The sequence below is a fragment of the Moschus berezovskii genome, chromosome 17, assembly GCF_049115385.1.
Source record: "Moschus berezovskii isolate FMDL1 chromosome 17, NW_MosBer_1.0, whole genome shotgun sequence".
Lineage (NCBI taxonomy): Eukaryota > Metazoa > Chordata > Mammalia > Artiodactyla > Moschidae > Moschus > Moschus berezovskii.
The window spans coordinates 55,544,030-55,569,230 of NC_142476.1; the positions used below are offsets into that span (position 1 = coordinate 55,544,030).

At 40.0% G+C, this 25,201-nt stretch overlaps 1 long non-coding RNA gene across 10 annotated transcripts in view; it reads left to right on the plus strand.

Moving 5' to 3' along the window:
- LOC148775164 (uncharacterized) overlaps positions 1-25,201 on the plus strand; it is a 74,970-nt gene that overhangs the window by 18,201 nt on the left and 31,568 nt on the right. For 8 of the 10 annotated variants that reach the window (XR_016039484.1, XR_016039479.1, XR_016039480.1 and 5 more), the window contains 2 exons: positions 20,441-20,604; positions 21,405-21,545. This is a non-coding gene — a long non-coding RNA (uncharacterized LOC148775164). Of the gene's footprint in view, positions 1-20,440; positions 20,750-21,404; positions 21,546-25,201 lie in introns of all 10 variants that reach the window. The other 2 variants (XR_016039483.1, XR_016039486.1) reach the window with 2 other exon arrangements.

The window sequence follows — 25,201 nt, forward strand, 5'->3', positions numbered from 1 at the left end:
GACAAATACTGTGGTGTTATTTATATGTCATCAGACTCCAGTAGCCCTGACCAGTCTTGTGCTTTTGAAATCCCAGGTACAGGTTACTGTGGGATGTTCTCCATTAATATTTTCATCTTCATGGGAATTTCCAAGCCTGATGTTTTGAAACAGGGCACAGAGGAAGTTTCAAGGTTAGAATCGAGTGTGGCCTGATGGGCTAGGTGGAAATGAAAAAGAGAAGTTAGAATCAGATTTTTTTTTTTTCTCCACCACTGCTGGTTGTGTGACTTCTGTAAAGTGACTTTACCTTTTTAAGCCTCTGATTTATCATCTTAAAAGTGGATATTATACCCACATTTACAGAAATGTTATAAAAATAAAATGGGGCCAGTGTATTGGATTACCAGGGCTGCCAAGACAAAATACCACAGACTTGGTGGTTTAAACAACAGACACTTTCCCCATGGCTCTGGAGGCTAGAAATCTGAGATCAGGGTGGCAATAAAATTGGTTTCTGAACAACTCTCTCCTTGGATTGAAGATGGTTACCCATCAGTTTGTATCCTAACTTCTTCTTTATTTAATTAAAATGTTTTTAAGTTGTAGCATAGTTGATTTACAATGTTGTATTAGTTTCAGGTATACAGAAACATAATAGAGTTATACATACATATGTTTTTCAGATTTTTTTCCCTTATAGGTTATTACAAAATATTTAGTATAGTTCCCTACGCTATACAGTAGGTCCTTGTTGGTTATCTATCTTATATATCATAGTAGGTGAATGAATCCCAAAATTATGATGTATCTTTCCCTCCTCCCTTTCCCCTTTAGTAACTCTCTAAGGTTTTGCTTTTATATTGTGGGTCTATTTCTGTTTTATATATAAGTTCATTTGTAATGTGGGGTATTTTTGTTTTATATTCCACATATAAGCAATATCATATGACATTTGTCTTTGTTTGGTGTACTTCACTTAGTATAATTATCTCCAGGTCCATCCATGTTGCTGAAAATGACACTATTACAACCACATTCAGAAAACAGCAGCTTTCCATGTGGCACAATGATAAAGAATCTGCCTGCCAATGCAGGAGATACAAGAGACTCAGGTTCGATCCCTGGGTTGGGAAGATCCCCTGGAGTGTGAAATGGCCACCTACTTTAGTATGCTTGCCTGTAAAATTCCACAGACAGAGGAGCCTGGTGGGCTACTCTCCATGGGGTCAAAAAGAGTTGGACACGACTGAGCGACTTTCACTTTCTTTACTGACTGAGCCACCAGGGAGGCCTGTAAGGACATCAGTTGTGTCGTATTAGAGTGCACCCATAAGACCTCATTTTACCTTAATTACCTTGGTAAAAGCCCTGTTTTCATATACAGTCACATTCTGAGGTATACTTGAAGTTAGGCCATTAACATACAAATTTAATGGGGACATAATTCCGCCTAAGGGTATACAGGTAGTATATGAAAGGGCTCAGCACACAAGATGCTTAGTTAATGTGGATTCCTCTCACTGCCTCTTTAATTTGCAGTATGTGACTCAGAAATGTTCCCTTCTGGAGGTTGCCCATGGCCAAATGGCTTGGAGGCAACATATTGAACACAGGAGATGTAATAGATTTAACACAAAATTTCATTCCACTGACACTCTTTAGACATTTGAATTGGGACCAAATTCATGATGTCTCTGATTCACTTTCTGACAATAATAACTAGTTAACGGGGTGGGCATCAAAATTATAACAAAGTAATAGCTCCGACAGCGCCTGGTACACTGCTTGACATTTGTTAGATGCGTCATAAACATTTCTTCTGTTGGATATGGAGGCTTTTTGTAAAATCCTCAGTGTTAAACAAATGTAAGATACTATATTCTGCCATCCTGACCTCCAAGTTCCACTTTGGGAAGTGGAAATACCCACAGGTTATAAAACAGCCATCCCTAACATTTTTGGTACCAGGGACCAGTTTCGTGGAAGACAATTTTTTTCGTGGGTCGTTGGGGGCGGGGAGTTGGGGAGGTGGGTGGGGATGGTTTCAGGATGATTCAAGTGCATCACATTTATTGTGCATTTTATTTCCATTATTATTATATCAGCTCCTCCTCAGATCATCAGGCAGTAGGTCCTGGAGGTTGGGGACCCTTTTATAAAAAGACCCTGATCTGCTTACCTTGTTCATACTGTTGCTCAGGCAACTGACCCCCTAGGATGTGGGGGGCTGTGTTCACTTCCTCATAGATGCCACCTAAAGGGGATGCTCTGGAAAGCTGCTGTGCTTCAAGGTTCTGGGGGGATGGGAAACTGGGGTACTTGTTCCCTCTATTTTCACTCTTATTGTGTGGCAATCAGTAGGAGAGCCCTGCAGGCCTCCTCTCAGGCTTCCCTGTACCTTCTCCTAAAAAGACACACAACGCCCCACCCCTAGGAACCGAATGTGCTTCGTCTACGACTAGCTTTCCTGAAGGCAGAGCCAAGTGTGGGCTTCTGAACCCAGGTGTCTGTCATCTTGTTTGACAAATGGTTCATCCTCAGTGTCAGCTAAGTGGATGCCAGCTTTCCCTGTTCTTGGCTGAACTGCCTTCACAAGGAGTAGGAATCCCTCTCAGGCATTCATAGTTTCCAGAACCTTCTCCGTCTCCATAGAGATACTGTCTTGGCGAGGGCTTCCCTCAGCTGCCTGAACCCCATGGGAATGGGGAGGGTTCAGGGGAGAGGGGAATTCCAGTTTGTGTGCTTCAGCAATAAACTGTGGGGACAAGAGTTAGCTTGTAGTTGTTTGGTGATCTTATTTCTTTCAGAGCCAGCTTTTTTTTTTTTCTTTCTATTTTTGTTTTCTTTGTCCCTTGAGGCCTCACCCATCCAAATGCTCTCCTTACAAAGCCCAGAGGGAGAGTCAAATGGCTGTTTTTGGTCCAGAGGGGACTGTCTGTCCTTTGTTGATGAGAGACCAGTGTGGGGTGTAAATGACAAATGCACGTCTTTTGCTTGGAAAGGCTGGCGTGGCCATTCAGTGGGCAAACGCATTTGAAGGATATGATTGAACAATCCCATTTGGGGAGGTTTTCCTTTACAGTCAGCAGAGATGCTTTTAGAGTCCCAGAACTACCTGGAATGCCCAGTGATATCAAAAGGGGAATGATTTCATTGGATTTTTCCCTTCAAAGGAAAATTTGGTTTACGTGTGGCATCCTAAATAGCACTTTGTTTTTCTTTTTAGAAAATCTCATGTGGTTGCTGTGATTTCCCTGTAGTGGTCAATATTGACTTTCCTGAGTAGACAGGTGATTGTTTTTAATTTGTTAGCACAGGGGAAGCCATTTCCCCCCAGATGTCAGTTTAATTGAGGTGATGTTTACTTGCTGATATAGTAGTGTTCCTGGGAAGATAAACGGGGTCCAGTGAAGTTTCCTGGCATGTGGTGTGTATAGATTATTCCTGTGGCTGGGTGGCTTTGCTCTGAAAATGAGTGTCCTTATCCTGAAAAGGAAAGGGATTTATTCCTAGAGTGACGATGGTCAGATAGGAGGGCATATTATGGCTCCTGCAAGTAACAAAGGATATTAATGGCTACCTTGCTTTTGATATATTTTTTTCCCCTGCAATTAAACAGTGAGGTAAGTCCTATCAATTTTCCAATCAGAAGGATACTGCCAAAATACTGTGGGTTTGGCTCTAAACATTCTCAATAAGGGGACTATTGCAAAAAAGTTCGTCACATAAATTTTTTTGGTTTCCCAGTGCATATAGGAGTTATGTTTACACCATACTAAAGTCTGCTAAATGTGCAATATTAAGAAAATCAATGTACACACCTTATTTAAAAATACTTTATTGCTAAAGAATGCTAACCATCATCTGAGCCTTTGCTGAGTCATAGTTGTTTTATTGGTGGAGAGTCTTTTGCCTCAATATTGATGGGTGCTGACTGATCAGGGTGGAGGTTGCTGAAGGGTAGGGTGGGTGTGGCAATATCTTAAAATAAGCCAACAGAGATTTTTGATACATTGATTGACTCTTCACAAATGATTTCTCTGTAGTATCAATGTTACTTGATAGCATTTTACTCCCCATAGAACATCTTTCAAAATTGTAGTCACCATTCCTAAGACCTCTTGCTCCTTTATCAACTGTTTATGTAATGTTCTAAATCCCCTCTGTCATTTCAGTAGTCTTCACAGCATCTTCACCAGAACAGCTTCCACCTCAAGAAACCACCTTCTTTGCTCATCTGAAACAATTCCTCATCTGTTAAAGTTTTATTATGAAATTGCAACAGTTCAGTTACAGCTTCAAGCTCCACTTCTCATTCCACTTCTCTTACTGCTTCCACCACATCTGCACTTACTTCCTCCAATGAAGTCTTGAACCCCTCATAGTCATCCATGAGGGCTGGAATCAGCTTCTTCCAAACTTCTGTTTATGTTGATATTTTGACCTTTTTCCATGTATCATGAATTTTTTTAATGACATCTAGAATGGTGAACCTTTTCCGGAATGTTTTCAATTGACTTCTCTCAGATCCATCAGAAGAATCCTTATTTATGGCAGCTATTGCCTTACAAGATGTATTTCTTAAATACTAAGAATTTAAGGTTGAAATGACTCCTTGACCCATGGGCTACAGAATGGATGTTGTGTTAGTAGGCATGAAGACAAGATTAATTTCATTGTACATCTCCATCAGAGCTCTTGAGTGACGAGGTGGACTGTCAATGAGCAGTAATACTTGGAAAGGAATCTTTTTCTTCTGAGCAGTAGGTCTCAATGTTGTAGTTCAGTCGCTAAGTCATGTCCATCTCTTTGTGATCCCAGGCAGCATGCCAGGCTTCCCTGTCTTTCACTGTCTCATGGCATTTGCTCTAATTCATGTCCATTGAGTCAATGATGCTGTCTAAACATCTCATCCTCTGCTGCTTTCCATCTTTTCCAACATCAGGGTCTTTTCCAACAAGTCAGTTCTTTGCATCAGGTGGCCAAAGTATTGGCACTTCAGGTCTTAATAATGGGGCTTAAAATATTCAGCAAACCATGTTGTAAACATTGGTACTGTCATCCAGGTTTTGTGGTTTCATTATACTAGCCATACTAATAGGCAAAGAAGATTGAGCAAAATTCTTAAGGGCCCTAGGATTTTCAGAATGGTAGGTGAGCATTGACTTCAACTTAAAGTCACCAGCTTCTTTAGTTTCTAACAGTAGAGTCAGCCTGTCCTTAGAAGTTTTGAAGCCAAGCATTGACTTTTCTCTACCTATGAAAGTCCTAGATGGCATCTTCTTCCAACAGAAAGCTAATTCATCTACACTGAAAGTCTGTTGTCTATTGAGCCACCTTCATTAATTATATTAGCTACATCTTCTGGATAACTTGCTGCAGCTTCTACATCAGCACTTGCTGCTTTAACCTAGCATTTTTATATTATGAAGATATTTCTTAATCCTCATGGTTACCCTGGTTTCCTTCAACCAACCTCTGCTAGCTTTAGACTTTTCTTCTGTTGCTTCTTTGCCTCTCTCAACCTTCATAGAATTGGAGAGAGTTGGGGCCTTGCTCTATATTAGACTTTGGCTTAAGAGAAGGCAATGGCACCCCACTCCAGTACTCCTGCCTGGAAAATCCCATGCGAGGAGGAGCCTGGTAGGCTTCAGTCCATGGGGTCGCAAAGAGTTGGACACGACTGAGCGACTTCACTAAGGGAATGTGGCTGGTCCAATCTTATATCCAGAACACTAAGATTTTCTCCATATCAGTGACAGGGCTGTTTCGTTTTCTTATCATTTGTGTGTTCACTGGAGTAGCACTTTTAATTTCCATCAAGAACTTTTCTTTTGCTTTCACAACTTGGCTAATTGGCACAGGAGACCTAGCTCTTGGTCTGTCTCAGCTTTTGAGATGTCGTCCTCATTAAGCTTAAGCACTTCTAGCTTTTGATTTAAAGTGAGAGATGTGTAACTATTCCTTTCACTTGAATCCTTAGAGGCCATGGTAGGGTTATTCATTGGCTTAATTTTAATACTGTTGTATCTCAGGGAATAGAAGGCCCAAGAAGGGGGAGAGAGACAAGGGAAGTCCAGTGATTGGAGCAGTCAGAAGGCACACAACATTTATCCATTAAATTGGCTGTCTAATAGTGGCACTTTTGTGGTGACCCCTAACAATTACAATAGTAGCATCAAAGATCACCATAACAAATATAATAATAATGTAAAAGACTGGCATAATGTGAGACTTACCAAATGTAACACAGAAACATGAAGCAAGCAAATGCTATTGGAAAAGTAGCACCAGTAGACTTGCTTTAGCCAGGGTTGCTATTAAATGTAAGCCTTCAGTTTGTCAAACACAGAATATATGTGAGATAAAATGAAGCAAAGTAAAATGAGATGTGCCTGTATACAGAAGAGGAAGCAGGCTTAGTAACCTGCTTAAACACCCACAGCTAGAATATAGATGAACTGAAATTCAAACCTCGGTCTAATCTGATTTTAAAGCTTGTGCCCTTAACTACTACACTGTCCTGCATATCAGTTTAGGGGTTATCTAATCAGAATATCCTTACAGTAGTTCTCAAAGGATGGTCCTGAAGCCAGCATTCTTAGTATTACCTGGACACTTGTTAGAAATGTAAATTCTCGTTACTGCAAATGATTAAATCAGAAACTCTGGAGGTTCAAGCTTTGAGTATCACTTCCCCAAAGCATTTCAAACAGGTACTTATACAACCTCTCTGTGTGGCTCTTTCATCCCATTGGGCAGTTATTCTCTCTGCTCTGCTTGCTTAACTGCACCAATCATTAGAAAGTTCTTTCTTATACTGGAGGACAATTCCTTCTCTTCATTGTTCACTCATTGGCTCTGGTCCTGCTGTGTGTCCCAACAACAAGATAGCTGAATGTAGCTATTGAAACTCACATGACCAACAGCAGGAAATTGCTAAGGTATTAAAAAGAGCTCGTCTGATGGAACATGTGGAGTTTGAATGCCAACTTCCTTTTTCTGTACATTTACCACAGAGGCTTTATTATTTGTCCTACAAATAATACAGAAGGGGAACATTTTTTGAAAGGGGCAAAAGAAAGACTGAAAAGTCAGGTTTCAAGGCTCTGCTATGTCTTTAGGATGTACTCCTTCTAGTAGCTCTGGACCTAGAAGATGTTATGTTTCTTCCAAAGTCATAGAACAGATATAAAATCTCTCCAGATGAGCAAAGTGAATCATTGAAACTTGTGTGAGTTTTCAGAGCAGGGTAGGACTAAGTTAGTGACATTTGCTGTAAGTTAGAGTTACAGGAGTGCTCAGAAGACCAGCAATCATATATGACGAGCAGATAATTGAATCTCTGCCCTTGGGAGTAAAGGTTAGGTTCATCTACTTCTTTCTTGATTTGGCTACTCCAGGAAACAAAGCTTCCATGCTACCTCTGTGTTACATGCCATCCTGGGGGAAAAGGAGTGAGGGAAAAGGGTGTGAACTAGGAAAAGAGGGAAAGCCAACACAACAATACATTACCAAGTTGCCATTTACTAAGAACCTACCTGCTTGATTCTGTGGACTGGTTCTGCAAAGCTAGATAATTGCAACCTAGGACAGTTATTCTTGGGGGAGAAAGAAACTTTATTCATTGCATTCCACCTATACCATCTGTCCACGTTTTACCCGCAGAGTCTTAACTTCCCCAAACTCTGGGTCGTGCATGTGTGGGCTCCTGTTGATCAACTGGATGGAATTCAAGAGGCACTAGGCATAGGCAGAGAAGAGTCACTGTCAGGTTTCAGCTGTATGAAATCGGTCAGAACCTAAGCAGAGCCGGTGGCCACGGTGGTGGTGAGAGCAAGAGTCAAGGGAGGCTGAGACAATCTGAAATTGTACAGAAGAGGTTTCTGATATAACAGCCTTGAAAAAAACAACAACATCCTTTTACATGATAAGGTTGATGTCTAGATTTTTTCATTAGTTTAAATAATGGTAAAGGGTTTCATTCCTAGCTTATCATAAATGCTAATCGATATTTAAAAACAGAGTTGGACTCTGGTTTAAGGTACAATGACTACGACCCTACTGGATGACCACTTAACTTCCATCCATGTAGAAAATAGCTGCAAAATCTGGACCCAACACTAAAACAAAGAAACAAAAACCAACCAAAAAGCCCCACGATGTGAAGGTACTGGAAAACAAGCAGAAGTATACTGACACTGGTGGGAGGTTCATATTTGTTTGGAGAAGGAAGATTATATATAAATAAATTTCTGTCTGTGTGGTGTTTAGCTTGGGACTAAGTACAGTCTGCGTGTGGCAACAGCACTTGTGATAAAACTTACAGTCTTTCAGGTCTGAGAATAAGAAAACTGAAGTTAGGAAACTAGAAATACTAAAGACAGTAGGTACATTCTCTAAGGAAGTGAACCAGAGAGCTGGACCCCCAAACGCTATCTACCCACATCTCTGACTCTTGAACTACACATGGGCAGAGCAGACTCAAAGTAGCCAGCTTAAACACAAAAAAGATCTGAAAAGAGACCAGAGGTGAAATATAAGAAATGGAGTTTGCAATTCAAGCCCAGCCCAGACAGAAACCTGCTAAAACAAATTTTCTCTTTGGAGAAAAATAACAGAATCTAGATTTCCCATAAAAAGGTATCCATAATGTTCAGCATAGAATTCCAAGTTACATTTCACATGAAGGACCAAGTGAATAAAGCATATTCTCAAAAGAAAAGAACATGAAGCAGAGCATATCCTGAGATTAAACAGATGTTAGAACTAATAGACAATGATTTTATTATAATCATTCTCAAGTGAAACAAAACATGTTTTTAATATAGGAAAAATCTCAGGAAATACAGTCATTATGTCATCCTTTCCACCACACTCATTTGAATTTTAATATTATAGTGGCTAAATATTAAAAAATTGCATGAACATTTCTAATGGTCAGGAATTTTTAGTTTTTTTCTCCTTGAAATAAAAAATTACTATTCCCACAGAATTTTATCTAAATATAAAATATTACTATTCAAATATTTCAATTATTGTCATAATTTTCTTTCTTAGAATACATTTAAAATTTTTGTTTTATGTACTAGCACAAGGTCTAGGTGTTAAAAGTCCATATTAAATTGAATTATTATTCTGTATAGTAATTCTCTACTATAGAATTGGTTGAAACAATGCAAATATATTACCCATCTTGATAAATATTCAATAGAATTACAAATGCATATCTTGATAAAACAGATGTTATTTTATTTTCTCAATTTATTTCTGTATTCTTGGATGGGTATCACTTACCGCCTGTGTAAGCTACATTTTTTTTTTTTTTTAAGATTTGTTTATCTTTGGCTGTGCTGGGTCTTCGTTGCTGTGTGTGGGCTTTCCTTGGTGCAGAGAGCAGGGGCTACTCTTCACTGCGGTGCACGGGCTTCCCATTGCAGTGGCTTCTGCTGTTGTGGAGCACGGACTTTAGGTGTGCAGGCTTCAGTAGTAGTGGTTCAGGGTTTAGGCTTCAGTAGTCGTGGTTCAGGGGTTTAGTTGCTCTGTAGCATGTGGAATCTTCCCTGAATAGGGATCAAACCCGTGTCTCCTGCATTAGTAGGCAGATTCTTAACCACTAGATCACCAGGGAAGTCCATTCTTATTTTTTACAGGTATAAATATTGAGAAACTGCATTCATAAGTAGGCGGATGGAATAGAAAGGAGGATTATATCAGCAGTAGTCAATATTTCTTATTCACTAAAAATAATTCTTAATGATCCATCAATATCTTCAGTTTTGTAGAAATCAAAGAATTGAAAACCACCTGATGTGTGACTATTCTTTTCCCTAGTTCATTAGAGACACTCACTTTCTTATCACAAACACTATTTAATTGTCATATTTTTAGTGTCCTGGAGGTTTTTTTTTTTTTTTTTTAACACTCTGGGCAATGCATTGAAGTAAGTTTATGATGGATGAGAGGTGAGTTTTTCTTTTGTGAAGTTGGACAAGGATAATTAGCTATCTAGGAAAACTGAGCTTGAGCAGCCGTCTTCTCAACCTTGTCAATGAGGATTGAGTTTAAACAGAAATTAAAGACCTAGAAATTGATCCTGCTGAAACTGTGCACTGAAAACTTAGTATGTGCTTCCTGAAAACTCTTTACGTATGTGAATGAATACACCAGTTTGCAGAGCACTGATTTAGATAGTCAGGGCACTGGAAACCACCTAGTGGGTAAGAGATCTCAAAGAGAGTTTAGGTTTAAAAATCAGTTTTTTAAAAAACATTTTGAACCTGAAAAGCTGAGAAAGGATCTCAGACTAACAGTAGCCAAAGATTAATGTAAAACAGGGAAACCTTGGCTTGCTACAGATTAACATAGCATTCAAATGCCACTAACAACAGAGAAATCTTGAATTTCTTGAGGAGATGGAGAAAGAACATTTTCTCATTTGAGCAGTGTGAGGCAATGCGTGACTAAATAAAAATGCTAAGGAACAAAGCTAGAGAAGAACATCAGATTGATAAAAGAAGCAGTACCAGCATCACTTGTACTTCAGTGTAGAAAGGTTGTTTTTTTTAGATGTTGGATTTGAGTGAATGTGCTGGTCTGAAGAAGCCTGTGCAAGGAGCCTAATTCTAGAGGTATTAATAATACCAGAAGAAAACCATCATTTCAGGCAGGTTCAACTGAGAACTTAAATAGAAGGTGAAATAAGAAGCTATTTAGAACCGAGATAGTGAGGGCATATGTCTGAGTTCACTACATGGTCAATCGTGTATTTACAGGTGCAGAAAGCAGGGTTCAGTCTTAATCTCTCATATCCTTTCTACATTTGTTTCTTGCTGTATCATGTGACTAAAGACTTGAATGGAGATTAGACTGCTAAACTTCTTTCTACATCTAACTTCCTATGAAAGAACAGTGCAAATGTTCATAGCATTATTCAAATGTAAAAAAATGGAAATAATGAGTGGGACAAAAATAAAAGCAGAATAATGAATGGATGAATAAATAGGATATATTCACTCAATGGAATATTCTTTGGCAATAAAAAAGAATGAAGTACTGATAAATTCTGCAAAGTAGATGAACCTCATATGTATTATGAAAATGAAAATGAAAGTGAAGTCGCTCAGTCTTATCTGACTCTTTGCGACCCCGTGGACTGTAGCCCACCAGGCTCCTCCATCCATGGGATTCTCCAGGCAAGAATACTGGAATGGGTTGCCATTTCCTTCTCCAGGGGATCTTCTTGACCTAGGGATCATGCCCATGTCTCCCGCATTGCAGGCAGATGCTTTAACCTCTGAGACACCAGGGATGGAAAAGGCCTGACAAAAAAGACCACATATTGTAGAGTATCATTCACATAAAGTGTTCATAACAGGCAAATCTACAGAGACAGAAAGTATATTAGTGGTTGCGTCAGCTTAGGGGTTGGGGAGAAATGAGAAAGACTGTTAATGGGTACAGAGTTTGTTTCTGACATGATGATTAAGTGATTGTGATGATTACACAACTCTGTATCTATAGTAAAAAACAATTGAAATATGCAGTGTAAATGGGTGAATTACATGGTATGTGAATTACATTTCAATAAAGTTTTGATTTAAAAAATTTTAATGTTAAAAGAACATTATGAAAGAATTTTTAAAATGGAAAAAGAATTTGAATCTTGGCATAGACATAGGACTATTCTGTTTTAACAGAGGTTCTATGAGGAGAAAAAATTGCCAGGAATAAGAGTTATTATCTAGGGAAAAGTGAAAGTATTAGTTGCTCTGTCATGTCCAACTCTTTGCGACCCATGGACTGTAGTCCACCAGGATCCTCTGGCCATGGGATTTCCCAGGCAAGAATACTGGAGTAGGTAGCCATTCCCTTCTCCATGGAATCTTTCTGACCCATGGATCAAATGTGTGTCTCCTGCATTGCAGATGGATACTTTACGGTCTGAGCCACCAGGTAAGCCCATTACCTAGGGATGAGGGGTTAATTAGGGAGGTTAGGGCATACCGCCAGCAGCCTGGGGACAGTGGGCATTTGGTGGTAGGTGAGGTTGCTGGTGGGATGTCCTGAAATGGAAAAGGAGGGGATCTTAAAGCAGACTTTCTGCCTCAAGCCTTGTCTTTGGCCAGATTTTCACCTGGGCCTGTGTTTATGTTAAAAAGCAGAGACATCACTTTGCTGACAAAGATCCAAATAGTCAAAGCTAGTTTTTCCAGTAGTTATGTACAGATGTGAGAGTTAGTGCCTAAAGAAGGCTAAGCGCTGAAGAATGGAAGCTTTTGAATTGTGGTGCTGGAGAAGACTCTTGAGAGTCCCTTGGACTGCAAGGAAATCAAACCAGTCAATCCTAAAGGAAATCAACCCTAAATATTCATTGAAAGGACTGATGCTGAAGCTGCAATACTTTGGCCATCTGATACAAAGAACTGACTCATTGGAAAAGACCCTGATGCTGGGAAAGATTGAAGGCAGGAGAAGGAGATGACAGAGGGTGAGATGGTTGGATGGCATCACCTTTCTCCATGGTGTGAATCTGAGCAAATTCTGGGTGACAGTGGAGGACAGAGGAGCCTGGAGTGCTGCAGTCCATCAGGTCACAAAGAGTCGGGTACGACTTTGCGACTGAAAAATAGGAACCGCAATATCTTTCCAAATGGACCCCTTTGGTCCTCTCTCTCTGTATTCACTTCCAGTCAACTAAAGACATAATTTTTCTCTCAGCTCTTTGAAACTCTTGTTAAAATGCCTTCATCTTCCCTTGCTTCTGCATCTTCTGACATAATGTCTTTCTCCTCTTTTCATTTGGTGCTTACTGGGTACTTTATCTCTCCTAGGCATAGGCTGTTTCTTTGTATTTTTATTGTTATTAAAATGTCAGGTTTCGACTTTTATATTTCATTTATTCTTCCCATGGGTCTTTTGTGACCTTATCATAAAAGTTTATTACATATAAATGTGAAGATTCACTAATATATTTAAAATGAGGGAAAGCAATGTAGCAACTGCTGCTAAGATGAAAAACTGTATACTATAAAAATAAGAACAAAGCAGTCTGACATTTATTTTCAGCAATTTACACAATAAAGAAGTGGAGAGCCACCTTAAAAATATTTTTTCTGTCTCATTTATTCCTTATGCAGCAGGAACACAGGTGTATGTCTTATCCAAGGTATCATCTAACTTTTAATCCAACTAAAATTAATGCTAGATTTCAGATTTAATCATTAATCAGATCACTCATTCAACAAATGTTTGTTGACCATCTACTATGGACTAGGCATCTTGCTCGATGCTAGAAACATAATGATGAAAAAAAGGACAGAACTTCTGCTTCTTGATATATACAATCCAGCAGGAGAGATGGATGCTAAACAAATAATCACACAACTTCCATAAATAATTATGTAATTTAAATTATGTGTTATAAAGGATAAATAGAAGCTACTGTTATCATAGAAAATAGGGCTCCTTCTTTCTTCCTGCACTTATTTGGTAAAGAAACCCATGAAAAATATTAGAATAGGGAAAACTATAGAGATCATACATAAACAAGTCAATGATTTTTTTTACAGGCTGAACACACCTGTGTAACCAGAACCTAAGTCAAGAAACAGAACATTATTAGAATCTCATGAGTTCCATGCATGCCTACTTTTATTCACCAAATTCAGTTAGCTGGAAGCCTAGTAGTTTTGAGCACTTGCTATGTGCTAGACTCAATGCAAAAATCTTTTATAGATCCAATATCATGTGAAGAGCAGTTTTTTTTTTCTCTTATATGTTAAATTGTTCCCTGGGAATCTAATTTACACCCAGTATTTAATTAGCAAATTCAGCATTTTCAGATAGAACAATATCCTTCAGGCCAGCACAGATAGGACTTTGCCATTCTGCTTTCCTGGAAATTTTCCATAAATGCAGGAAATTTCCATGATGATAGAGGCCTTTGAGTCCATGAATAAGGAAAGCAAGTAAGTGGCAGTTTCTCTGGATGGCTATGAACCAGGTCCTTAAGTAATCGGGTGCCAGTATACCTCAGTTTGTTATTCTGTACCTTTTCCTTCCCCAAGATGTGTCAGCCTAGGTGCCTCTCTCCACTCCACCAGGTCCTTCTTAAGGATAACTAAGATTGACTTGCTAGTTTCTCTGTATAGTGAAGACCCCTGCAATGTGAGTATCTCTTAGCCAACTGTAATCACGTAAAGCTTGGAAGAAATTTATATATGGTGTTTGGGGCACCATTTCTGTGAATTCTAAAGGTTTGTGGCAAGGGATTGTAATGGGGTTTTAAAGCGTCTGACTGGGGAGAAAAAAAGAATCCAAAGGACACTGTGAGAAATAGAGGCAGAAAATAATGACTTACTGTCCAAAAGGATGTTTGGACAAAAGGAACAATACTAAGAACATTTACTGGCAGCTATTTTTTTTTTTTTTTTTGCTTTGGATACCAATCTAGATAAGAAAGCGGGAATAGGAACCAAGGACTTAATATTGTTATCAATTATCCTAGGAGTTATGGGGGAAAAATGTATTGGTGAGGTTACACCCACCAGGAACTGTGCTGGTAAGAACTGGCCTATTTAGAGGATAAGGAGGCTTGGTGTTTATTATTATTATACATGCTAGGTTGGGAGGAGTAGTGTGATCTTTGGGGATTAATAATGTACCATGGGCAGAACCTGCCTTGGGCACTGGTAAAAGGTAAAGCCATCTGTATGGTTTTATCCAAGAGATAATAAACATCTCTTTATTATAAAAGCAAATATATGAACAAAGAATAAGGAAACTACTTCTAACTGGGTTTGACAAGTTCCAAAATCCCCAAATAATGCACCTCTTGGTGCAGAGTACTGAAACCCCCAGAGACAATGCGGATGTCTTGTATCTGGGTGAGATCTTCTATAAAACCATGCAACCTAGCTTCTCCCAGGCCCTTGGTGTTTTTTTGAGTATGTGCTGATTTTATACCATTGTTCTCTCTGGTGACGTGAATGGCTGTGTCAAATTTCTTCCATCACAACACCAATCTCAATTTCCTGTTTGTTTCTTTTTCTTTTCTATTGTAGGGAGACAACTTTACCTTTCCTTTGCTGAGAATCTTGAGGTCTTGCTTTCTCTCACTTCCGTCCTCTGCCCCTTAGCAGTCTTTTCACATCTTTGTTGGTTTTCTCCAGCTTCAAAAGGTAAAGCCACTTTCTGTGTCCCAAAGTCATTCTCTGTGCTTCTTCTCTAGGACTGTGTTCCTTAGAATTAATAATTTAATCTCTCTCATACATTTGTTTTAAACTTTTATTACAACGTTTTCCAAACATACACAAAAGTAGAAAGACTACTGCAAGGGAGTTTACTGCCAGTTTATGGAGGATTTTGAATGCCTAGGTGAAGTCATCTTTCCTTTTATTTATTAAGCATGGGGCATATTTGAAAGCTTCTGTACAGGAGAATGCAAAGAGTAGAGAAATGCTTTGAAGTTTTTGAAAGTTGTGAGAGTGGATGGGAAGGGGAAGCTATGGGAACTAGTTAGGAGGCAACTGTTTAAGAGATCATGAACTTGAACTAATGTAGTGACCGTGGGAAAGACGTGGGGATTGAACTTATTTTCAAGTGATGTTTCTTGAATAGTATCCACAGTGTATGGAAACATAATAAAAGGGTGAAGAACTTGAACTCTCAAATCTTCATAATAAGAGCTAATATTTGTTGCTTACTATGCAATAGTTTGAGTGCTGGCTGTACATATTAGTCTGCATTTTCTGTATCTCCACTTAATAGTCATCTCAAAGTTAACATGTATGTCACTCAGTTCTTGATTGTTGTTATTGTTGTTTGTAAAAAAACAATTGTTAAAACAACAATTAAACAATTTTTTAAACAATTAAATTCTTAAAACAACAATTGTTGTTTTAGTCGCTCAATTGTGTCTGAGTCTGTGACCCCATGGACTGAAGCCTGCCATATCCTTCTGTCCATGGGATTCTCCAGGCAAGAACACTGGAGTGGGCTGCCACTTCCTTCTCCAGGTAATCTTCCTGACCCAGGGACTGAACCCATGTCTACTGCACTGGCAGGCATATTCTTTACTACTGAGCCACCAGGGAAGCCCTAGCTCCTGATATTTCTTCCCAAATCTGTCTCTCTGTGTCCTTCTCATTTAAGATAATGGGAAATTCTTCCATCTGGTTCTAAGACCAAGATTCATCCTTGACTCCTCTTTTTTGCTCATACCTCACTTCTAATCTATCAGAAAGCATTACTGATTCTAATATCAGAATATATCCGGAACTCCACCACTTTTCACCACTGCCGCTGTCAGCATGTCTCACTAGGGTTGTTTCAATGGCCCCCTAACTAGTCTCCCTGCTTTTGTCCTTGCTTCCCTTAAGTCTGTTCTTAATACAGCAGTCAGAGTGATCTATTTAAAGCATAAATTATGCTAAACCTGTGGTAAAAACCTATTCAATAAGGATTAGAGTCCATGGAATGTACTATGATGCTCTCCATGATCTGCTCCTTGCCCAAACCCATTGCTGCACAGATAACATTTTCTCTTCCTTTCTATTCCCCTCACTCCATTCTAACCACCTTAGGATCCTGGTTCCTCAAGTTTGGCATCTCAGGCTTTTGCACTTGTGGTTTCTTCTACCTAGAACAGCTTTCCTCCAATATCTGCAAGCTTCATATTCTTATCTTTTGGAGCCTTTGCTTAAAGTCACATTATGATTAAGGCTACCATACTTAAAACTGCAAGCTCTGCGCCTTGCCTTCACAGTTCCTTTCCCCCAGTAAACTGCTCTGCTTCTCCACCCTCGTACCTTTCAGTGCACTTATTATTTTGGGTCTCCAGTGGGAACATGCCCTACAAAGGGGAAGGAGGCAGGCCTAGAAAAAAGGATGTAGAGACTCTACCTATTTCCCTCTGTATTTATGGAGCCACAGATACAGAAGTTCCCCACAACCATGCCTAATCTTTAGCCTGCCTGCCTCCTTATGTTACCATTTTAGAGTGAATAAGATGGGAGGACAATGAAAAAATTTCAACACAGAAGGTCATTTGGAGGAGGAATCTCAATCACAGGCTCTTCTAAGTTGTGCCCTTCAAAAACTCCTTGAACTCTGGATACTCATCACACTCTAGCTAGAAAATATTTCTTCATTCATACCTCTGGTAACACATATTTACTCTGTGCCTTTGCAACTTTTGTTTGGCTCTTTGAAAAGCAGCAGTAAAAATCTTGTCTCAGATCAAAGAAAATTGTCATGACTTTCCAGGCTGTGAGAGCAATCTGCTGAAAATCTGATAGTGTGGCATGCTGCCTGCAAATAAACACACACAGGGTCCCTTTCCTGGTCACTGCTGTGTGGTTTTCAGTTGAGGCTCTGGAGAAATTATAGACTGTCCATCTCATCACCAGGCCCAGGGGAGGCTGATGAATTCACCTTGGCCATGACTGCCTTAGTGACTGTACATAGATGTCACTGGTCTGGAAGCTATGAAACATACCCATACAGAAGAGTTTCTTTGGAGTCTTGTTAAGCATACTGATTTCTGGATGCTCTGAATGTGAATCTTTGGAGGTAGTGGATCCAGAAATCTGTATTTGTTCCAAGTTCCCCAGGTGGTTTTCTATAGCCCACTGATGACTGCTTCACGAACCAGTGTATGGGATTCACTGCTTTTCTTACTCTTCTTTAATGGTTACTTATATGTACTTCACTTTCACTTTTCACTTTCACATATTGGAGCAGGAAATGGCAACCCACTCCGGTGTTCTTGCCTGGAGAATCCCAGGGATGGCGGAGCCTGGTGGGCTGCCATCTATGGGATCGCACAGAGTTGGACACGACTGAAGCGACTTACCAGCAGCAGCAGCAGCATATGTACTTTTGGAGAAGGCAATGACAACCCACTCTAGTACTCTTGCCTGGAAAATCCCATGGACGGAGGAGACTGGTGGGCTGCAGTCCATGGGGTCGCTAAGAGTCAGACACGACTGGGCGACCTCACTTTCACTTTTCACTTTCATGCATTGGATGAGGAAATGTCAACCCACTCCAGTGTTCTTGCCTGGAGAATCCCAGGGATGGGGGAGCCTGGTGGGCTGCCGTCTATGGGGTCGCACAGAGTCGGGCACGACTGAAACAACTTAGCAGCAGCAGCAGTATATGTACTTTTGACAACTGGTTGGATGTAAACTATATCCTAATCACAAATAATCTTGTCCTACATGAGTTGGACAATCCTAAAGGAAATCAGTCCTGAATAGTCATTGGAAGGACTGATGCTGAAGCCGAGACTCCAGTACTTTGGCCACCTGATGCGAAGAACTGACTCATTGGAAAAGACCCTGATGCTGGGAAAGATTGAAGGCAGGAGGAGAAGGGGATGACAGAGAATTAATTGATTGGATGGCAAAACCGACTCGATGGACATGAGTTTGAGCAGGCTCCGGGAGTTGGTCATGGACAGGGAAGCCTGGAGTGCTGCAGTCTATGGGGTTACAAAGAGTTGGACATGACTGAGCCACTGACCTGACGTGAGTTGGAGGTGGTGTTTCCTGCTAGTTCCTGAAAACTTGTTTTGTATGGAAGTTCCACCCCTCAGGCATACATTGCATACTTAACCCAGCGAGCATCCATAGTCATCAACTATCCCCCTGATATGACCCCTAGACATGGGCACTTCCATTTTCTCTCTGTAACAGTGGGATGAAGAGGTATGTGGTACTTGAAAAGTGAGAGCTCTGGGAGGCATCAACTAAGAGGGAACTTTAAACATGACTGGGAACGGAATAAGACTATGACTTGTGTTAGGGTTTAATGAGGAAGAACATAAGATATAGTTTTAAAGCTTACTTTGGTGGCCTGGAAATAGGATGATGCTCTTACAGTCATGCTCCAGTAATAACAGATGATCATCAGTTGCATTCTCAAAAGTTGGGGCAAGTTTGAATAGCTATGGGGTTTGGGGGGAAAAGAGCTGTGTGGTACCTACAGGTTTGAAGTTCCGGTCTCACTCATTAGGGGATGAATGAATCCATTCTCGGTCTCCCTTTCTCCATGTGGGATTCATCATCTTTTCTGAACAGAGATTAAACAAATATGGTCCTGCAGGTTAGATACCCCAGTGGGGAGTGAGACAATACAGATTTTAGAACTGATCTCACTGCCAACTCTCCTTGATATTATTTCCTTTAATCTTTCCAGGAGGAAGTAATCGCCTCCTTTAGCATCTCATACCACTGTCCTACGGTCTTTTACAGATCGACTCTTTTTGTAGTGGGTTGGGTATGTGTCTGATTCTCCTACAGACTGTGACCTTTTGGAGGACAGGACTCGTGTTTCATGTACAAATTTGTTAATGACTTCTATGTGTTATTTATTGGGTATCTACTATAGTCAAATACTAAAGTTTGTGTCTTTTGGATTTGAAATAGTAAAACCATAGGCCGGGGGAAGGGCAAAAGGTGCAACAACACAATAAACATTAGCAAACACTTATTAAACTTGTTTCTCCTTTAAAGCGCTCTAATTCTAGTTTAAAGCAAGTTAGATTCATTTGACATCTCTCTAATCCTGGAGGTAGTTACTATTACTAGGTTATTTTACAGATGAACAACTGAGACACAGAGGCTTTAAGAGAGCAGTCAGAGTCCCAGAAAGAGACAAGAAGCAGTCAGACAAGTCATTTCTGCCTGATCGTTCAGTGGAGGCTGGCCTTCAGTAGAGTTGAGGGAAGAGAAGTATTTTTAGAAATCAATTGACGAGGACACTTCAACTAGGAAATTGCACCAATTATGGAAGCAGAGACCAATAATTTAATTTTCTATAAAGTATAATAATGGTATTAAGAAGCCCAACCATCCTCAATTACTGTTTCCATAAAGTCCTTAGGTAAGACACCCTTCAGATAGAGTTATAAATCACTTTCTGAATCTGTTGAACTCTAACTGAGAATTATAGTCAAAGTTTTATCCAGAGTGGGTAACTCAAGAAGCAGGCCCACTTGGAGAATGCAGTTTTAAAAGATGTGTTCTGTATTGTGCTCTGGGCTGGGGGCTGAGAAAGGTGGCGGGGGAAGGGAGCATAGAAGAGAAATTCCCGTGGGAGATGGGGATTTTGTCTCGGTCTTAAGCAGTGCTTGACACATGGTATGTGGTTGAACCAAGAAGTAGTGAGTGAATGATTGAGTGACAGGGGAGAAGCATAGATAAAGCATGGTGGAATTACGCAGAGCAGATGCTTGATAATTGCGCGTGAGGTTGAATGGAAAATACAATTTACTCGAGGCATTACTAAGGCGAGATATAAAGTATTGATAAAAGTAAAAACAACAACAAAAACCATGAACGAATTAATAGAGAGGTAGTATAAGCCAGACCTGCTTGACTTCATGGGCACTGGCCTATAATATCCTGTGAAATATTTTAAGTTTCGCTTCTAACATAGAATCTCTTTGCAGATGTCCTCTCCTTAGGCTCCTCACCTCATCCATTACATGGTGATTGAAATAGAAAAAACAGAAGGTTTTTGTCCTCATCGTGTCTCATCAAGGAGATCTGCGTGATAAAAAGAAGAAAGAAGACTCCGTCCTTAGAGAATTTGAAACAGGGTGCTGAGGGAGAGGTGATGTGGAAGACTTCCCAGAAGTCCTGCTCTCTCTTTGAAGTAAAGTGAAATGAAGTGAAGTGAAAGTCGCTCAGTCGTGTCTGACTCTTTGCGACCTCATGGTCTATACAGTCCAAACAATTCTCCAGGCCAGAATATTGGAGTGGGTAGCCTTTCCCTTCTTAAGGGGATCTTCCCAAATCAGGGATCAAACCCAGGTCTCCTGCATTGCAGGCAGATTCTTGACCAGTGGAGCCACAAGGGAAGCCCATAGCAGGCCCTTATTTGAGAAATCCTTTTATTATTTATGGGGTCATGTCTCTTTATGCCACCACTACATATTTTTGCTGATGGTCTAGTTTTGCTATGTGACATAAGTTACCAATGATGGGTCTATATTTCTCATGCTGGCATTTTCTGTACATGTGGGAACGTGTGTCTGCACATAGAACAAGACCTTTCTGGTCTCTTTTGGTGCCTGGCATGGGAAACTCGTCTCTCTAGAATGGCTTCCCTGGGGAGTATTCATCCCTCTAAAAAGCTCTACCATGGAGTGTCACAGGGCTTCCCTGACAGCTCAGCAGTAAAGAATCTTCCTGGAAATCAGGAGACACAGGAGACTCAGGTCTGATTCCTGGGTCAGGAAGATCCCTAGGAGGAGGAAGTGGTAACCCACTCCAGTATCCTTCCCTGGGAAATTCCACGGATGGAGAGCCTGCCTGGCAGGTTATAGTCCATCTCAACTGTGGAGTCCTTGCCAACCTACCCAGGTAGAATTAATGACACTGATTCCTTTACTATTTGTTTCTTGCTTACAGGTCCATTTATTTTCACCTGAATGGATGAATGAATGAACAGATCCAGAAATCTCATCTTATTCTTGGTGGTTCCACAACTCTCTCCAGCACCTGACCCAATAACTGCAATATCATAGCGTGTCATGGAAGATCAACATATAGGTAACTGTACCGAATTTTGCCTTCCAATTTTTCCTTTTCTTTATGATATGATGGTCATAAGAAATTAAAATTAGAATTTTAGAGATCATTTGCTCCATTATAGCACCCAATGCAGAAATTTTTTTTTGGCTAGCTTGCAGGATCTTAGTACCTTGACCAGGGATTGAACCTAGGCCCCTACACCCCTGCAGTGAAAGCCCCAATTCCTAACCAATGGACCATCAGGGAATTCCCCCAAATCTATAGGTTTATTTAGAGTAGAAGATGTATTGCCTATTTTAATATCTCCAGTGGTGGGATACTTACTAATCCATAATACAGTTGATCTAATTTGAACCACTCAAATTGTTAGCAAAGTGCTATTTTTATATTGAGCTAAAAATTGCTTCCCTATAACTTTTACCTATTGGTCCTATTTCTGTCCTCCCCCACATACTGGGAACTATCAAAAATAAAATTGAACTCCCTCCATATGGCCATTCTCAAGTCTTTGAAAACAACTGTCATGTTCCATTTAAAATTCTCTGTTCCCAAATTGGGTCACAGTATGCTAAATCAGACTTCAGCAGTCTCCATATTATACCATATTACATGACCCCTGGGCCATTTCTCTTCCTATTCTTTCTCATTTGACATCCAATTAGTCAATGTGATTTCAACAGCCTAGTACTCAGGACACGTACTATGGTATCAGAAAAGTTCAAAGTGATAGGTATGATCCCTGTTCACATTTTTGTGCCTTATGAATGCCAGGACTATGCTAGAGCCTGAGAAGTCAGAGGTGGCAGGGTCTGCCTTCAACAATTATCTGGAGGAAAAGACTGGCTTCACACTGAAACTCTGCTCCAAGACCCTGTTTGTCTAGTACATGTTGCTATGGCAGCAACAAGGTGCTCATCTTTTGTTGGCCTTTCTTAATTGAGGTGAGCAGGAATGAATGAGACTGCCCAGAGTGGATGAGGGAAGGAGTGGTCAGTAGTGACATTTGGGGCTTAACAACCACCTGGTAGGGATGAGGAAGCTGTGTGTTAGGAGAAGCCAGGGGATTCCTGGATGATGGGAAAGATTGGCACAGTTTTGGTTGTTTACTGGGAGCATTGAGGTTGGAGGTTCTTCACTTTGGAAAAAAGGCAACTCCAGTTGTATGAAACATTGACTGAGATCTGTGGCATTACTTGTGGGTGTCCACTTGCAAAGTGGAGGAGGCAGGCAAACAGTGCAGAGCAGATGCCAGGTGTTGAGTGTTAAGAAGTAAGTGGTTAAAGGGTGGGGCTTCACTGTCCTTCCCCTCCCCTCAATATCTACAGTAGATGCACAAACACGCCAAAAGCTCATGCCAGACAAGAGACAACTCGATCAAAAAATGCTTGCAGAAAGGTCTTTCCTCCAGGTGAGACCTACCTGCCAAACATCTGGGGAAATCCAGAGAGGACAACATTTGCCCTCCTCTGGGGTCCCTGTTACAAGATACCAGACTGTTGCCCTGAATTTATTTTCAGGAATCTTCTGTAGCTGGCAATACATTTCTCAGCCTCAGAAGTCATTCTCAGCTTAAAGACATGCACAATGAGAACTCTCAAAAAATAAAATGTGTGACCGAAGCAAGATGCAAACATTAAAAAGTAGATGAAAGGAAGCCGACTGTGCTGAATGGAGGTCATTTGCTTAATACAGAACACAAAGGAGTCATGAGTTTCAATGATTGGGACTGGCCCTGTGCCCAGAGAGGAGCAGACCAGGGGTTGGAGGACACAAAGAAAGAAAGACAGTGGAGCAAGGCTGAACTGGAACTCTGAGAGAAGCTGTGACAGATATTTTGTGATTCTCAGTGTGTGTCACACTTGAGGGCAGAGGCCCATGAGACAGGACTTAGGTGGTACTCTGAGCAAGCTTTTGTCTGCAGGGAGAGGTATGGGGCTGGGCATTGCGGGGTTATGATGCTGGGGATAAAGCAGGAGACAGGAGACTCCGACTCTGGTTTCTTCTCAGGTACTTGAGAGACGGCCAGTATTCTGGCCTGGAGAATTCCATGGACTGTATAGTTCATGGGGTCGCAAAGAGTAGGGCACGACTGAGTGACTTTCAAAAAAATAAAAACTTCTCTATTAAGAAAAATGCAAGATAGATTTGAAATGGTATTTGAAAAAATATTGAGGTTTTATTATATGATTATATTCCTTTCTTTCCCTTTCTTAATTAATTCCCTTCACAATTAATATTCCTTTCTTTCCCTTTCAAGTTTGGAACCAGTCTATGAGTAGACACAGAAATTATACTGACAGAGATCAAAATATCACTTTATTGGTGATAAAATAGATTATAGTTTACTTTTGAGTCTGTAGCAGGTTTCCTAATACTTTACCCTAGAAATAAAGTTTCTTGCTTTGTCACGGACAGAACAGGTTGCCTGAAGACCTCCCCAGGGGCACAGCTTTTCTTGGTCAGTTTATTTCACATAGAGAGTAGGCAGATCAGAGAGACAGATGAGTTGAAAATGTTTTGTTCCTTCTCTAACTCCTTATAAGTCAGATGAGTCAGGGAATGGAAAGAAGCCATGAGTGTTACTCCAGGGCAGGAAGTTTTAAGTTTTTGGTGCCATGGACCACATTCACAGTCTGGTGAAGGCTCTGGACTCCCTTTTCAAAATAATTTTTTAAATCCAACTAATAAAATACATAGAATTACAAAGGAAACCAGTTGTACTGAAATGAAATTACAAAAATATACAACAATTTTAAAAATAATTTTTGTGGTTAAGTAAAATACATCCTTCTTAATTGTTCCATTAAATATCATGATCTAGCTGCAGACCTAATAACTACTATAATTTTGGTGTGAAGAATCACATTCTGATATATGGAATATGATATAAATACCTATGATTTATACTGGTGGCAAAGCCACAGGTACTGCTAATATTGGTTGAAGGAAAAAAATTAAATTTTTTTTTACCTATTTGACTTCAAAAACACCACTCTTCCACCTTTTACTACTTTTGTTCCCAAACCTGACAGACTTCAGGTGAAGAATCCTTTCTCTAAGGGAAGTACCTTCATCATAACATGAGGTCAGGAACTTAAAAGTTCTACCAAAAATTAAGAATATAAAAGCCTCATACAAATTAACAAGAAAAGCCCCAAGAGACAGACAAGCCAAGAGCATGATGAACAGATAGAAAGTGATAAAAAAAAATTGAAGAAAAAGTTAACTTTGAAACAGAGAAGCAGAAATTAAATTTTCTTTGCCTATTAAATTAGTCAGGATAAAGCATGCACCCACACAAACACTTACAAATTCTGCCAAATGGCACTGATATGACTGTTCTCACTGCTGTTTGAATTGAAAGTTGGTACAGTTATTTTTGAAAACAGATCTTAAATTATTCACATTTTTGAATCAATAACTTATTAAATCATCTTGAACTATTATCTTTTAATGGCTAAACTCTTCTCACAATACTAAGACTACCCAAATCTTAAAGGACCCAGTAGGTCTTATATACTAAGAGTTCTTACTATCACTAATGAACCAAATGTTTTCCAGTTCAAAACCATAAATATAATGAATTTACATTCCCATTATACACGCTTAAACATCAGAGGGATTTCTTATGTATGCTGAACTCTCTTTTGAATCTGCTGAACTCTCAGAATATT